At 46.4% G+C, this 11734-nt stretch overlaps 2 non-coding genes across 2 annotated transcripts; both read left to right on the top strand.

Annotated features, from left to right (window-relative positions):
• Window positions 1–10553: 10553 nt before the first annotated feature.
• Window positions 10554–10627, top strand: TRNAK-UUU (transfer RNA lysine (anticodon UUU)). Its single transcript has one exon. It is a non-coding gene; the product is annotated as a tRNA-Lys (tRNA).
• Window positions 10628–11453: 826 nt separating this feature from the next.
• Window positions 11454–11540, top strand: TRNAS-UGA (transfer RNA serine (anticodon UGA)). The gene has a single exon. It is a non-coding gene; the product is annotated as a tRNA-Ser (tRNA).
• Window positions 11541–11734: the final 194 nt, after the last annotated feature.

The following is an 11734-nucleotide window of genomic DNA, read 5'->3' as shown; positions in this document are numbered from 1 at the left end:
TTTTTTTCAGTCTTTTACTTTGGCAGATAGTTTTCTTCAGTCTTATGTTAGAGACCTACGATTCATTTTAGTAGTCTGTCTATTAAAAGGGTTTACGATATGGTGGGCTCAAACACACTCTCTACTTCTGATGAGACCGGACCTGTGTTGTTCGCCTCATCATTTAGAAGTAGTGCGTCAGGCAACCTCATGCCCAATGGTGCAAATAGGATACGATTTCTGTCCGCACTCACTCCATTGTGCACAGGTAATCAAAGATTGCTCTCGCCCTACCGAAACCGCCTTTGACCCCCTAGGGCTCAACGCACTACGACCATATAGTAAAGCCATCTCACTTTCCATCATGCTAGGTGCAGTAGTAGTAGCGCAGGCCTTAGGAGAAAGAGTCTCCACATTATAAGCTAAGCAAAGGCTAAGGTTAGAGTCAAAAAAGACTAGGAAAGCCGATAAACCTTTTTTTTTAGGCCTTTCCACACCTGTGTCGTACAACCACCTAAAGCGCTTCACTCTTAGCTAGACGAATGCCTCTCACCTGAGAATCCCTTCTGCTACTAGCGGAAATCCTTGCTTCGAACTGACTTAATAGGGTGGGGCGGTTAATGAACTAATACGACTTTCTAGATGGATGCAGGAGAACACTTTGCTACCGCTAGCCTTAGCTAGCCAGAAGTGAGCTCCTTTGTCGACTCAAATTCCCTCCTTCCCTGTCGCCTTTAGCTAAATTTCTTGCTTCGCTATACAGCTAAAGAACAACTACGACTGCACAACGACTATAAAGGTGACTAAGGATAACACCCTTGTTTCTAGCCAGCTCCTCTAGTTGAAAGAGAATCCCCCTTTCCTTATCTGTCGTCAACTGACTTATGAGCTAACAAGGTTAGCCTCCTATTCATAGTATCTACTCTAGTGTCTACTTGTGATGCTTACCAACAATTACCTACGGTAATTTACTGAGTTATAACAATTAATTACTTGTAAACCTACGGTAATATAAGGAGTTCTAACATATATACTCTAGTTTTTGTCCCAGCCTCCAAATCCGTAGATTCAGAAGGCCTTTGAAAGATGGGAATCAACCCAGATCCGCCTGGGCTTAGCAAGATATGTCATAACCTCCCGAATCAATCAGAGGTGTAGCGGCCGGCCTCCCCCTTCAATGGTTACGGATCCTCCTTTCCTTTGCCCCTGAACCCCAGCCTGTGGAAGCTGATCTCGGTTCACTTCTCTCTACTCTATTTTGAACCTGATGCTCGGTCGGGGAGCCTCGGATGTTGAAATGAAAGATAAGTTGTTCGGAGGTATAAAAACCTTCTGCCTGGGCCTTTGGGCCCATATCAACACTTCTGGGGGCTTTCAAAAGATGGATCAATTGCAGCAGGGACTGGACTGGCTTCACTCGCACTCGACTAATAAGCAAGGAGGAGACATCTGCGGATGCATGCCCGCCCCGAGCTACTAGGCCAGGGCCATTAGATCCGCTCTTCGCCTTTGCAGCTCTTCCTGAAGGAGGAGCCGTGCCATCTCTATCAGCTAGTGAGCTAGCCGCGAAAGGCAATGAAATTGTAGATGCCCAGAATAGGTTCTTTGACGGATTGCCTTGCTTTATGCCGCTATGCCCCTTTGAAAGACCGCCCAATAGGCTTTATGGGACCCCCAACAACTCTAGAGAGAAGAGTTTTTTTCAATGGATCCCCTTCCTGCCCCAGGGACTTTTGGCGTAGATTGCCTCGAAAGGGAAGAAATCCATGGCCGACTCAACGAATCAACCCCAGAACACCGAACGACACACCCATCGGGAACGAATCGAGTTCCTTGAGACCCAGGTGGGCTTACTCATCGGCATGCCTGAAGCCATTGGGGCCCTAACCGACCGAGTAGAAGCTCTTGATGGCCTAGTGAGCCGAGTGCGGAACCTCGAGCGTAGGGAAAGGGAAGAAGTCAGTGCTTCTTTTCCTGTGACGACTCAGCGCTTTTCAAGCCTGAACGTGGTTAGCATTGGATTAGTGAGCGGTGTGACTTTCTGCCGGATGGAGCTCTTTACTTGAAATTCTTATTCAGTTCAGAATCGCAAAAGGTATGGTATCCCAAGTGGGAGGAATAAGCGCAATAGCCATCGATTTAGCTGTTGGAGTACGGGCACAACGAAAAATCCCGGTAAAATGCAAAAGAAAAATCAATATTGAAGTTCTTTCGAACAAGAGTTTTTGGCAAGACAAGAAATCCACCATAAAGGGACGAAGTGACTCGACCAACGGGAGAGGATTGAAAGCGACTCGACTGAAAAGTAGACTCTTCTGGTCAACAGGAGCGGCTGTAGCTTGGTGGTGCGGGCTTCTTTTATGAGCGCGAGCCCCCACTCCCCCCTCGTTCGGTGTCTTGGCTCTGGAGATGCAGCGCGGGTCAGCCCCTGCTTGGAAGAGATTGAGTTGGTGGTTCGGAAAGGACTGATTCCCTGGAAACGGAGTCTCTATTGGAAGGAATCTGGGATCGAATGCCGGTGGGTCCGGTCAGGGGCCAGCTGGAGGGAGAGGAAAAAATAGCTAGGAGAAAGATCAGAGGATGGCGCTTGGGAGCTATCTCACCCCTCATGGGTCCCGATACGAGCTTCTATGCCCCCCTTTACTGGTGATGGATGGGGAGATGCACATTCTATACTTCATGACGATCGACGGGTGGATGACAGAACTATGGATTGAAGAGGGAGCCCGTTACTTCACCAAGATAGACTTGAAGTCGGGATACCACCAAGTGCAAGTGGTGGAAGGCGTTGTAAGACCGCGTTAAAGACAAGGCAAGGGTTATATGAATGGATCGTCATGCCATTCGGCCCTATTACGGTAAGGCCAACGCACCTGCAACCTTTATGCGGCTGATGAACGATGTTCTTAGGCCTTATAACGATTGGATGAATTCGTCACGGTCTACGACGACGACATCTGGTTTATAGCAAGACCATCTGAAACACGTGGAGACTGTTCTAGAAGCTCTGCGTGAGCACCAGCGGAAAGCCAATACGGAGAAGAGCTTACTTACAACTAAGCAAAAAGGGATGAGAGAGCTGGTATACTTGGGGCACATCATCGGCTCATCCGGAGTCAAGATAGATCCTGAGAAGACGAAGTCTGTCCGGAAATGGCCAACCCCTGACGGAGGTAAGGAGTTTCCTCGGCATGACCAACTACCTCCGCATTAAAGATTCATAAAGAACTACTCCCGGTTGATCTTACTCGGGGCCTAGAAAAGAAAGAGACGTTTCGATGAGGAGAGGATCCAGAGCGTGCATTCCAGGCACTTAAGGAGAAAGTCTGCGAAGCACCGGTTCTGGCCATGCCAGACGTTCAGAAGCCGTTCGAAATCGAGACGGACGCTTCTGCTCGTGCTTTGGGAGCCGTTTTATGGCAAGACGGCTGAGTGGTCGCGTACCACAGTGAGATGTTCAATACAGCCGTCTTAAACTATCCCACGTACGAGAAGGAGATGTACACGATAGTGCTGGCTGTGAAAGACTGGGGGCACTATTTGCTCGGGAAGGAGGCGCTTTACGAATAGGCCACTCTGATCAACAAGCCCCTTCAGTATCTACAAAAGCAGTCCAAGCTTCAGGAGGCGCGTCATATGAAGTGAGTTTCAGTTCCTGGGGTTGGTGAGAAAGTACAAGAAAAGAAGGGCCAACGCCGGTTGCAGATTTTCTGTCCTTTTTATGTTATTAGTAAAGCGCCGCAACTGCTCTTTCTACCACTTTATTGGACTTCGGGGACTTTACGGCGGAGTACTCGGAAGGACGTCGAAAGGCGTCTGGGAGAAGACAGCCCGACTGCAGACAGCAGATGGCTACAGCCGGCTAGACGACTTACTCTACAAAGACGGCAGAGTATGTCGGGCAAAGAAAGGCGTCTCGCGGTCCTTCATGACGCCAGAGTTGGATTACACTTTGGAGTTGATCAAACTCTGGCTCACCTGGAAAGGCATTCTTATTGGCCCAGGATAGAAGCAGATGCCCAACGGTGATGGGTTGTGTGTGCTCTATGCAGCACGTCGAAGCCGTCCAACAGGAAGTTAGGGCTTTATCAGCCCAATACCTTCCTGGCCATGGGAAAAGCATAACCATAGATTTCGTAGGACGATTGCCCTATCTCAACAAGGGGAGAATAACTACGTTTTTGTCGTAGTCGACCTTTCGGATTTAGTAAGATGGCCATTTTGTACCAGGTTGATGCGCTGGCCGAATTCTGCTTCAAAAATGTAGTGGTCTACTGCTGTCTTTATAAAAAATATGCTGCAATCTTCAATCATCGTTCATCGAGCGCTTTCTCTCATCTGCCTTCTATGTATGCCTTTGTGGTCGTTAACGGGAGCAAATGAAGAGGAGCACAGCACCCCCTATTTCTTAAAGGCTAATCAAAGTAAAAGCGGCCAGCTTATTTGGAATGGGTCACCAATAGAACCGTCGGTTTAAATGTTGAGAATCTAACATCGGGACCACCTTGTTGGTTACCCGGTCTGGGTAAACAAACCCGCCGTTCATTCAACACTGCTACAACCGGAGCACGCATTCGTCGACCGGCAGAAGTGCTTTTTCAGTTTGTTATGGGTTCCAACCAAAGGCCCCCATTGACTTGGTAGCAGACGATTCGGACGATGGTTGTGTCCTGAACCCAGTCAGCGGCACATCTCCTAGAGAAGCGGCTGAACAGCTGCGAGCCGTTAGTTTCCTGGAGAGCGGTGGTACCACCGGCAGGTTGCTGATACGAAGGAGAATGCGTTCTTGAGTCAGTAAGCTTTCTCCTCTTTGTGACCTTTAGAAAGTGTTTTTCAGCAACCCGATTCATCATGGAATTCAATGAAACCATTGAAGCCCTTGCTTTGGTGGAACCAAAATGGTCCTTCACGTAGTCTAACAAAAAGTTCGGCCGCTTGCAAGTTAGACAGAATTCTGGTTAACCATGAGATTGTTACTCTCTTCTCCGAAGCTAGAATTCTTACTGGTACTAATGGATTCTCTGACCATGCTCTAGTCATTATTCAGTTGAATCACTCAGTGCAGCACAGCCATAAACCTTAAAGGTTTATTAATGCGCAGTCTAATCATCCCTCCTTTCTCCGAACTGTGGAGCAAGCAGCGATGGATGAAACTCGAAAACTATATGAACAACATGCAATGCTTGACGCGGAGGAGTCTCTTATGAGACAGAAATTTCGGGTCCTGTGGTTGAAAAATGGAGATAGAAAGACAAGAACTATATGAGCTGCCTTATCCGAAAGAAGAGCCCGAAAGACTTTGCGTTCCATTAAAGATGATAACGGCCACATGGTTAATGGGGAGAAAGGCATCAAGGCTGCTGCAGTTTCTCATTTCCAAAACATCTTGAGACAGATCAGATCTTGCAATGTGAACAGCCATTTTCCTTTCCGTTTTTTAGAGTACTTACTGAGGATCAGTAGCTAGGATTAATTCTACAGGTCACGGCGGATGAAATCGAGAAGGTTGTGCTGAGTTTTCACCCGGATAAAGCCCCCGGTCTGGACGGATTCAATGCCCACTTTTTTTAGGTCTGTTGGGGAATCATCAAACATGATGTGTGCAAAGCTGTATCGAACTTCTTTCGAAGTGGAAAGCTGTTAAAACAGGTCAACTTTACTTTCCTTGAGCTGATCCCTAAGGTGGATAACCCGGAGGTCTTTGAGAAGTTCAGACCTATTTCATTGTGCAACGTGCTTGTAAAAAAAGAAATCTCACAAATTTTGGCGAATCGGCTTAGGGAAATGCTTGATGAGTTGGTGGGTCCCTATCAGTCGGCTTTCATTAAAGGCGGGAACATCAGTGAAAACATTCTTCTGGCTCACGAGCTGGTCCGTAACTTTCATAGAGACAAAGGAACTCCTAAGTTTTGTTTTGCGCCAAGTTAGATATTCGCAAGGCGTACGACTCCGTTCCTTGGGATGCTGTCCTCAATACCCTTGAATCCTTGAAGTTTCCTTCAATTTAGGTAAGATAGATTAGATAATGTATCTCCATAGTGTCATTTGCAGTTATGATTAACGGATCTCCATCTAGCTTCTTCAGGGGGGGCTGCGGTTTGATTGAGACAGGTCTCAACGAGCCTATCTTTTCACCCTAGTCATGGAAATATTCAGCCAGCTTTTTAACAGGGAAGTAAACAACAACCGGATCACCCATTCAAGAATCTTTCATAAACTCTATGTTTCGAAATAGAATATATGCTGATGATGTGCTCATTTTCGCAGATAGCTCCGTGCGTAATGCGGTGGCTATCAACCAAGTGCTGAATTAGTTTCACAGCTAGCCAGGTCTTAGGATTAATAAAGCCAAATGTTCCCTATCATTCTCGGCCACCAGTTATAAAGTCAAACGAAAAATCATTCGTACTCTTGGCTTCCGTGAGGTGCAGCTCCCTCTCAAATACTGGGGACTGCCCCTAGTATCTACCAGATTGAGACACTCCGACTGTCTTCCCCTCTTCTCTTGGACAAGAAAAATAGAAAAATTAACAATTGGAAAAGAAGGCTGCTGTCATGAATGGAGCTCATCTCCTCAGTGCTTGCAAGCCTTCACATCTATTGGTCGTCCGCTTTCAGGCTTCCGGAGAAGATCTTGAAATCCATTTCATTGAGCATTCGGGATTTCTTTTGGTCAGGCCCCGAACCCACCTATAAGATCCATACGATCAGCTGGTCCAATGTAGACCGAAGGATGAAGGTGGATTGGGTTTAAGAACTATTGAGGGCTGGAATAGGACTGCCATGTTAAAGCTTTTCTGGAGAGTAGTTAATGATAATGGGTCCATTTGGACTAAATGGGTTAATTTTAGATATCTCAGGAAACATTCTATTTGGGTGGCTAATCTTCCATCCGACTGCTCTTAGTCTTGGAGGGGTATCGGTAAGGGAAGATGTGGCTAATGCTATAAAGTGTCAGATTTGTAATAGCGAAAGCACGAAGCTGTGGCATTGTCCGTGGCAACGAGATGGCCCGATCAGCTACAGGTACGAGGTCACTGTTATAAGGGAAACAGGTCTCCCAGACCATGCTCTAGTAAGCGATTTAATCAAAAATGGGCATTCAGAACCTTTGGGTAGAGTCTGACTCATTATATGCAGTCAAGATGATTAACTCCAATGCAAGCCCCATAAGCGAGAAATATGCTACTGAGCTTCACTGAAAATGCAAGAGCTTACAGTCTTTTAGAGTCACCCATTGTTGGAGGGAGAGCAATAGAGCCGCCGACTTTATTACGGGATGTCGAGTTATGTCTTAATGTACCCAAGAGACCTCCCTTAGCCCTTAATGACATTATTAGAGAGGAAATGCAGGACTGATTTATGTACGTGTATGATATATTATGTACCCTTTTTTTTAATATATTATATATAGTACAATGAAAAATAAGAATTTTTTTTTTTTTTTAATAATAATTCTAATAGCTGCAAGACGGTGTAAAAAACGAAAGCCCTTCTTTGTTGTTCCTCCCAGATACATAGCTTACATACCCGGCTCAACATTCTTGGAAAACAATCGAATCGAGGGTCCGGAGGAGAATTGGGCCATTCAATCTTGTAAACTAATCGAGACCGAAATTGGAAAAAGAGATACGAACGGAGAGGAAAAAATAACCAATCGATAAAAGAACATGAAACCATTCTGTTTCAATAGAGGTACGAGAAAGGGTTAGGGGCAATAAAGTAGGTGAAGTGCTTGGATTTTGCGAGCTGTTCCAACCACTGCTGGATGTGATTCCAAGAGCCGAACGAGAATGAATACCACACAGAAGAGTCAAGACAGGCTCCCTAGTGGAATGTTTAACCGATCCATTCCGGATCGACCGAATTGGTACGGAAGTTGTAACATGGGAAAACCACAGAAAACACAACTTATTTGAATAACCCGGTGACCTACCAATTGTAGAAGTAGGATCTTTGGCAAGCAATAAGCACTTATATAATACAATTCGAGTGTACCATCTTCTTTCTCATTTCGAGGAAAAGGTGCGGGAGGAAAAGAAAACAACGGAGGGATCCGAATCGGACCTAAATGGAAATGACATGAAAAGTCTTTTTCAAAACCTAGCATTAAGGGCGTTACGACGATATACGAGAGGAATGGAGAAAAACTCGTGATTGGTGTGGAGGGGAAGATCTGTTTATGATATAGTTCAAGAAAAAGTCGTCTCATTTCCTTACTTCTTCGTTCTTTCTAATTTATTCACTTCAAGGCTGGTTCTGAACGCCGCGTAACATCATCTTCAACCAACCTCCGCCGTACGTACCTTTCGGTACGGCCACTAAAGAATTGCTTATACACTAAACAGCTGCTTATATACGCTTACTAAAGACTGACTTTCATTCATTCATTAGGCCAGCGTGAAACTAAGAAAGAAAGATGTGCCTAAGGCGGCATGCAAGCAAACTGTGCACGCTAAGAGATAAAGGAGAGATGTTCGCAATTACTACCACAAGAGAGCCGCCCCCCTACCCTATCTCTAAAGGGGCCCGTCACTTTCGTTCGTACCTTCTTGGCTTAGACTTCCAACTGAACTTACTTTATGGCCTTACCGCCCGCCGCTAGCAGAAGCTAAGCGCTTGAAAAGCGCGCTAAGAAACGTTCTTTCTGTCGGCCTTTCTGTGCAACAGTCCACCAATAGCGGAAGAGAGGGTTACCGTACATACAAGGACTCTTCCAGTTCTTACGTAAGCTTTTTCTTACCAGTCAAGTAGTACAACAGCTGTATCTTATCTTATAGCCCGGCGCGGCGGGTCGCCTTTTGAATTCAGTAGATAGAAGAAATTATTAGATTAGATAGGGAGTAGGTGAGTGAGTGAGTCCTCACTGACCTGAGCGATTTCGATCACCTAGCAGGCCTTTTATTTGGTAGGTAACATCGCCGAAGCGTATCATCAGAATTGACTACGAAGGAAGAAACTCGAAGTGAGACGGCACCATCTTGTGCAACGCAACGATAGTTGGCCCTCTATCATCTTCTATCCGGTAAACTTGGTAAAAGGGCCCCGACTTATTTCCAGAATTAGAGTTCGACCGCAGCTGCCCCTTTTTTTGGGGGATCAAGTTCCTTGCCAACTATCGACCCCCGATCTCTTTTCATTTGTTTTGGGTATTACCAAACCTAGCCTAGCCTTCGTCAATCACACTAAAGCAGAGCACCCAACTATGGCAAGGCCCCCCTTAAGGGTTAGGTTAGTCAATCCAGCCCGAGACGCGTTCGTTGACAAAACCGCCGTAGGAATGGAGACCTTTCAATAGAGCGGAGGCGAACTGATCAACGAGAAAGAGGCCCTACTCACTACAAACGAATACACAAAAGATCGAACTGCACTCATGCCTCTCCCGCATCAAGTTGACCGCCCCCCCCTACGTAGTGATTCTATTAATCATGTACGTAGGTAGGGCCCTCCATTCTGATTGGTATATCATGAAAAAAGAAAGCCATTTGCACCAGGCGCACTGCGTTTTCCCTTGCCAGATGTTCGCCTTTCTAAGTCAAGTAATGGTGACCCCGCCGAAGACTGGAGCCTCGTAAACATGTTGACGAAGACCTTCGAACTGAGGGTTCGATCAGTAGAGGGGACGACTTTGCCTCCCCGGAAGAAGAATAGCCCCGCTCTCTAGCCGACTGATCCCGTTGATCATATAACTGGGAGGGAACGTGTCACATTAGAGGTGAACGATCAGAGATGTCCTCTAATCACCACGATGAGGCTGGTCTCTCTTTTAGTAGACTCAGCTATGAATATGAATGAAGAAATGAATGCCGGGCTCTTTCTTTCACTGCTAACCCCAAGAAGTTTCTGAATGCTGATACTTTCTGTTTCGTCGAGCCCCGAGCTTGTGGTCCTCCTTTGAGTGTGAGTTCAATTGGATGAATCCGTCAAGTCAAGGTCAACGTACGTAGCAGCAAGGATGGCGCATCGCCTATTTATTTATCGTTCTCGTTCGGGAGCCAAAACGAACACACCTGCTACCTACTGTACTGGACCTTCGACCAGGCATTCTACCCTTGTCGAATCGGAACCAACCACCACTGCATTGCGCTCGAACAGTTGAGCGGCCGCCGGCCAGCAACTTCCGTACACAGATATAGATTCATTCTTCGTACCTGGTCCAACCTCACAACCCTTCGCGGGTTGGTCAGAAGTCAGTCTTGTTTGGTAAGACGGAATTGGACAAAGAAAAGAGAGTGCTTGACCGGAACAACGGTCAACAAAGACCGTAATTACATAGATAACTGCTCCTCCCTTTCTCCGTCTTTAAGGCTTTAAGGCGAACCGTATGATGGCTGGAAAGAAAGACGACCTCACCTTCTCGTAGATGGTGTCAGTGAGAGCAACTTTAGTATCCCCCGTTGACCTTCTTTTTAGATAGAATCTTCAATGAGTGGAAACAAGCAACCTTACTAATGAAGGTGCTTGTTGAGTAAGGCCGGCTTTAGAGCCCAAGCCCCTTTAATATGATGAGAAGAAGAGGGGCCGCCCTCTTTTCTTTTCCGCACCAATCCTTATTTACTACTCAATCTTTTTTTGGGTGTATAGCTCAGTTGGTAGAGCATTGGGCTTTTAACCTAATGGTCGCAGGTTCAAGTCCTGCTATAACCCAAACCTACCTTACGCTATACTATTAGTAAGGATGCGTAGTAGCGTTCAAAGATCACTCTTTGGCCTTTAGACTCGCTTCAGCGACTTCGCCCTTTAAGTGACAAGGGTAAGGAGTAGTAGTTGAGTGGCTTGGGAACAGCTTCTGGGGCTAATCACAGTAAGAGAGTCCAATCTCTAAATATAGAGCTTAGTCTCTCCATAGTAGGTAGTATACTAGTAGAAGGCGTAGGTTATGACTTGATCCAATAGAGTCAGAACACCTTTCTATCTAAAAGGAATGGTGCTCGATGAAACGATCCAGATTCCACACTATGCTGTGGGCTGGGGAGGGAGCTGCTCTGCGAAACTGGGCGTTCAGTGTGATTATGGGGGAACCATACTAGAAAGAGAATAGAAAGAGCCTTCAAAAAAGAGCGAGTGAGTGATGGGCAACCAACGTCTATATGTTGCTTGTGAGCCGCCAAGTACCAGTCTCGCAACAGTACTGGCGTAAAAGGATGGTCCTTTCACTTGCTGATCGTTCGCGAGTCGAACTCGCTCTCTTGCCACGCCTTTCACTCACTCGCTTTAGTCGGACTCAATCACTCTTTTTGTTTGGAGGATCATTCGTTCTTCACTCTCTTGCTATTACCCGCAGGGAGCGCAGCAACCAAGGTGCATATTATCATATAGAAACAAGCGAAGCGTAGCAATTCGTACTACCGGAAAAGTTTCGCTAACCGGCAGGCAATAGAGTCCGCCGATAGGCGCAAGCAAGCGTAGCGAATCACATAGATAAGCCCCTACCTGCCAGCGCGCGGATAGATAGGGCGGGCGAAGCGCGAAGGGGATGGATGTCTGAGCGGTTGAAAGAGTCGGTCTTGAAAACCGAAGTATTGATAGGAATACCGGGGGTTCGAATCCCTCTCCATCCGCGAAGTCATAAGTTCTCTCTTGCGTTATCTATAGATAAGAACGAATCGGATCGACTCGACTGATATGATAGATGGAATGGGTAGCTTGTGTTATGATGTAGACGTGTGTTATGATTTAGTTAAGGACTTTGTCTCCCTTTCGTTATCTTCCGCTTCCCAACTATAGGTTGGGGAAGGGCCGGGTGGATTACCTT

The sequence above is a fragment of the Durio zibethinus genome, unplaced genomic scaffold (genome assembly GCF_047325235.1).
Source record: "Durio zibethinus cultivar Kanyao isolate XHJ-2024 unplaced genomic scaffold, ASM4732523v1 HiC_scaffold_30, whole genome shotgun sequence".
Classification (NCBI taxonomy): Eukaryota; Viridiplantae; Streptophyta; class Magnoliopsida; order Malvales; family Malvaceae; genus Durio; species Durio zibethinus.
The sequence above is the reverse complement of the archived record's forward strand: the minus strand, read 5'-3'. Positions and strand labels throughout refer to the sequence as shown.